Source organism: Salvia miltiorrhiza, chromosome 2 (genome assembly GCF_028751815.1).
Source record: "Salvia miltiorrhiza cultivar Shanhuang (shh) chromosome 2, IMPLAD_Smil_shh, whole genome shotgun sequence".
Taxonomy (NCBI): Eukaryota; Viridiplantae; Streptophyta; class Magnoliopsida; order Lamiales; family Lamiaceae; genus Salvia; species Salvia miltiorrhiza.
This window is the reverse complement of record NC_080388.1, coordinates 19,680,917-19,686,916: the sequence shown is the minus strand read 5'-3', so window position 1 is coordinate 19,686,916 and position 6,000 is coordinate 19,680,917.

Sequence of the window (6,000 nt, the reverse complement as noted above, 5' to 3'; positions counted from 1 at the left end):
GCCAAGCTTAACAATGAAATTTTGGATCTGAAAACTATGAAAGAATTGAAAGAATTAATGGACGTTTATTACCTCTTTCTTGTTTTGGGAAATCTTGGAAACTGATTTGGAAAGCTGGAATCAGTGAATTATAATTCAAGCATAAGAACGTATAGCTTGGATTAGAATGTTAGGAGGAATGGGAGGAATGTTGGCTGCTGATTTTGATTAAATAAAAGCTAATTGCATGTTGAGATGTTAAAGGTGTAGAAGATGGCTGGCAAAAGAAGGTGTAAAGAGTGTTTAGTGGAATGATGAGTGTGTGGAATAATGAGTGTTTAGTGGAATGATGAGTGTTTAGTGGGATGGTTGGCATATGATGAGTGTTTCCAACACCATCAATTTATTTAAGAGTAAGATGGATGTGGAAATGTGTAGGTGCAAGATGAATGTGATGAATAAAATCCTTATTCTGTATTTGTAATACTAATTTCGGGTTCTCATATAACGAAGCTTCGTTATAACTCTCTATAAATTACATATTTTATAACTCGTTTTATAAGTCGAAAATTAATTACGACTTCAAGTAAATAATAGAAATACTATTTCTATCGTATATAAATTAAATAACATGACTCTGCTAAGTCAGTTATAATCCGAAATAATAATTATTGACTACTCAATAATCCTTTAAATCTCAAACGGATTCAAATAATAATAATAAGAATTTAGCACATCAAAACACATATATAACAATTAAATCAGTTTTATTATTAATGGATGCCGAACCCTAATTATTAAGTCTTTAATCAGTGATTAAAAACTGGGATATGACAGGCTCCCAGTCAAACAACCTTGAGCGCCCGTCCCTTACTAGCATAATTGTCTAGCATAGAGACCGATATCGATTTATACAGGGTGATCAGCCCTTAATAGCTCGGTACCATACTCAAAATCATAAAGTATTTTGGCATGATATGTTTGCATCGTCACTTTACTGAAATGCTTTATCGAAACAGAATATGATTTTCACTATTATCAAAGTAAATAAATGCCCACCTGTGATATGCTTACTCAATCACTAGTATACTTCCTCTTCCTCACAATGGTGTCGTCAAAGATTCGTCGGACCTTCATTATATAGGGTTAACAAATGAGTCGCAAAGTTCATAAGACCTAGTTGCATAAACAAAACATCTCTTACTATCCTTAGGGTTTGCATCCAACTTTCCATACTAGACTAAATTCTAACTCTCACCGAGTTCTCACAAGAACAAAAAGCTTGAGTCTATAAACGATGGTCTTCCATAGCTAACAAAATAGAAAACACCACATATATAGAGGTCCATAATACAGAAGCGTGCTTTTCCCCAAACAATTCATTCAAAAATGTCCGGGAGGCAGAAGCCCGAACTCTTCTCACATAAAAGCATATGATTCAAGATATTACCTAGGCATCTCTTTAACAAAAATTCCTAATTAAAACATATAAACTTCAGATAACTCATAATTACATATTACAAATCATTTTAATGAACACCATATTTCAACCTTTCTGCACTGCATCAACTTTCAATAATAAACTGTTTTGATACAGAGCTCTTCAAGATTCTATTTTTATATGCACAGAAACCTCTATGAGTCTAGTTTACTTTCAAAAAAAGTACGTTGAAAAACTCCAAGTGGTTTAAGAGATATGGCCATTTTCCTACTGCCTACCAGATTCTGGCAGTTTCTGGCAACGAAATGTTTGAATTTTTTAAATATAGGAAATGTTTCTTAAATGATCTCAAAATTTTCAAGTGGGTCCTTAACACTTTCAACTTCACACAAAAAAAAATTCGGAGGTATTTGTCAATAGGAAACTACTGAAATGGATGGCTCAAGTCTCTGTCATACAGAACATTTTGACAGAGATTGTCAGTAAAAGTTTTTGATTTTAAAAGAGCAGTAAACATTATCCAAAAGACTCAAAAATTTGTGTGTAAGTTCAAAACACTCCAATATATACACCATAAAATTTTCAAGACATTTGAACAACAAGGGCCTGTCGAAAAAGACTGTGGAAATTCTATTTTCCCAAATTTATCTAGCAGTCCAACAAATGAAAACACAAATATACTCATATATATATACAAACAATACATATAACCTGAATTTGGTGAAACAAAACAAAATTCCTTACCTTAATCAAGCTAGGGTTTTTTTCGAAATTGGGGTTAGTATGTATCTCCTTGATCTCTACTCCAAAAACTATTTCATAATACTCCAGTAGCTAGAACAAGAAAGATATGAAGTTAAAAAGGCATATATACACATAGGTATATACGTATATTTTTAGAGAGAGATTTTGTAGTTTCATTACTAATTAAAAACTGATTTGGATGTTTGAAAATGATAGAAGCTCATGTAATACCTGTTAATCAGAGGAAAAACTAGAGATTCAACCCATGGCTTGAAGATTTTTGTCCAAAATGGAGGATTTTTCTTTTACAAGCTTCACTCTCTCTCTACGAAAGGGTTTGGGTAAAAAGAAAAAGTTTGAGTGAGGTAGATGATGGGTCACCCCTTCTTTTCAATATAAAGAAATGTCTTCCAAATAAAAAAAAAGGGTTGTTTTAAAAAATAAAATTACTTAAAAGCACTATTATATTATTACATAAACATATGCAATGTACACAACTAAATATACTAATCAAACCATAAGTCCTAAATTAATAGCTAAAAAATACACGAAAGAAATTAAGAACATAAATCAGTTTGGAAAGTTAGAGGATAAATACTAATGTTGACCATAATAACTCTTATTCGCATATAAAGCACATAATTAACAACAATTACTCATTTAGAATTTCTATCACAAAATATACATATATACATATATATATATATATATATATGTGTGTGTGTGTGTGTGTGTAAATAATATATTGGCTTATCAGGAATTAAAACTCCAATAAACCCAAAAAAAAAATCTAATTTGAAAATTACTCGAATTCCAAAACTCTATAAATTATATCCTATGGATGCCAAAACCATGATTAGCAAGTACTAATAAATTAATAACAATTTCTAAATTGCTATTAAAATTTTGAGGATTTTACATCCTCTCCCCCTTGGGAAAAATTTCGTCCTCGAAATTTGTCATACCTTTGAGTAAATAACTCGGGATATTTCTCGCGCATCTTTTCTTCAAGTTCCCAGGTAGCCTCTTCTTGTCCGTGATTTTTCCATAGCACTTTAACTGATACAATGGATTTGTTTCTCAGTTGTTGTGTTTTACGATCAAGAATTGCTTCCGGTCGTTCCTCATAAGAAAGATCAGGACTAAGGTTCATCTCTTCTTGATGAATCACATGTTTTGGGTCAAATACGTACTTTCTCAACTGTGACACGTGGAAGACATTGTGAACATGCCCCAATTTTGGTGGTAGAGCCAATCTATAAGCTATCGGGCCTATTTTCTCAAGAATTTCATATGGTCCGATGAATCTGGGTTTTAGTTTACCCTTGACTCCAAATCTTGATACGCCTTTGGAAGGTGAGACCTTCAAGAAAACTTTATCACCAAGAACAAAATATAATTCCGTCCGACGCTTGTCCGCATATGCTTTCTGTCGGTCTTGAGCTTCTTTCATTCTTTGTCTAATTAGTCTGACGATCTCAATCATCTCATTTACAGCATCAGGTCCTAACATCTTTCTCTCACCCACTTCATCCCAATAAAGTGGAGACCGACACTTCCGACCATATAAGGCTTCATATGGTGCCATTCCTATTGTGGCTTGAAAGCTGTTGTTGTAGGCAAATTCGACCAATGGTAAGACTCTTTCCCAATTCATGCCTTGATCTAGAACAATAGTTCTAAGCATATCTTCTAATGTTTGAATTGTCCTCTCAGATTGCCCATCTGACTGCGGATGAAAGGCGGTGCTAAAGTTGAGTCTTGTGCCCAATTCTCTCTGTAGACTGGTCCAAAATTTCGAAGTGAACTTTGCATCCCTGTCTGAAGTGATGGATACAGGTACTCCATGCAGTCGTACTATTTCCTTTACATAAAGCTGAGCTAGCTTTTCCGATCCATATGTGATGGGTATAGGTAGAAAATGTGCGCTCTTAGTAAAGCAGTCAACAATAACCCAAATAGCAGTATTATTTCTCATAGTCTTAGGTAGACCAATCACAAAATCCATTGTTACATGCTCCCATTTCCATTCAGGAATTTCGAGTGGCTGCAATTTCCCATAAGGTCGTTGATGTAATGCCTTTACTTGTTGACATGCCAGGCAACGTTCAACGAATGAGGCTATGTCATTTTTCATTCCTTCCCACCAAAACATCTGCTTCAAATCTTGATACATCTTTGTACTTCCAGGATGAGCAGTGTAAGGTGTATTATGAGCTTCACTCATGATTTCTTTCCTAAGTTCTTCATCTCTAGGAATGCACAGTCTTCCTCTATACATAAAAGCACCATCTGTAGCTTCATCATAGTCTACTGACTTGTGTGTTCTGGCCCTCACTCGGATCTTCTCTAAATCATCGTCTTTCTTTTGCGCAATGATGATCCTTTCTCTTAAGTCTGGCTTCACTATCATTGTAGCCATGATAGCTTGAACCGTTTCAGGAAATTTAATCACCTCTAACTTCATGTTAGCAAACTCCTTTATGAGATTCCTCTTGGGTAAGCAGATATCCCAGTTGAGGTTTAGTTTTACGACTCAATGCATCAGCTACAACATTAGCATTTCCAGGGTGGTAATGAATCCCACAATCATAGTCCTTTACTAATTCGAGCCATCTTCTTTGTCTCATATTCAGGTCTTTTTGCTCGAAAAAGTATTTCAGACTCTTGTGGTCTGTGTATATTTCGCACCTCACTCCATAGAGGTGGTGTCTCCAGATTTTTAGTGCATGAATTACTGCTGCAAGTTCAAGATCATGAGTAGGATAATGCAATTCGTGTGGCCTTAGTTGTCGTGAGGCGTAGGCTATAACTCTACCTTCTTGCATTAACACACAACCTAGCCCTTGTTTAGATGCATCAGTATAAATCTCAAAAATTTTATCAGAGTCCGGAATTGCCAGAACTGGTGTTGTTGTTAACTTCTCCTTGAGTTTTTGAAAACTCGCCTCACATTCGCTTGTCCATATAAATTTGCTTTCTTTTCTTAACAGTTGTGTCATGGGCCTCGCTATCTTTGAAAATCCTTCAATGAATCTTCGGTAGTACCCTGCCAAACCTAAGAAACTTCGAATTTCCGTAGGCGTAGTAGGTGTTTTCCACTCTTGCACTGCTTGTACTTTTGCAGGATCCACTTTAATTCCTTCAGCCGACACTATATGTCCAAGAAATGTTATTTCCTTGAGCCAAAATTCACATTTGCTGAACTTTGCATAGAACTTCTCGTTCCTCAAAGTGGTCAAAACAATTCTCAAATGTTCTTGATGCTCATCTACACTTTTCGAATAAATGAGAATATCATCAATAAAAATCAAAACAAACCTATCAAGGTAAGGATGAAAAACCCTATTCATGAGATCCATGAACACTGCCGGTGCGTTTGTCAATCCGAAAGGCATAACTACGAACTCGTAGTGACCATATCTCGTTCTAAAGGTAGTTTTGGGTATATCCTCTTGGCGGATTTTTAACTGATGATATCCAGACCTCAGGTCTATCTTGGAGAAAACTCCAGCTCCCTTAAGCTGATCAAAAAGATCATCAATCCTTGGTAAAGGATATTTATTCTTGAGCGTCAACTTGTTAAGTTCACGGTAATCGATGCACATTCTCAACGAGCCATCCTTTTTTTTAACGAAAAGGACCGGTGCTCCCCAAGGTGAGACACTAGGTCTAATGAAACCTAGGTCTAACAATTCTTGTAGTTGAATTTTCAACTCTTGTAACTCCTTGGGGGCCATCCGGTAAGGTGCCTTTGACACGGGAGCTGCCCCAGGTTCCAAGTCAATGGAAAATTCTATTTGCCTATTAGGTGGCAGGCCAGGTAATTCATCGGG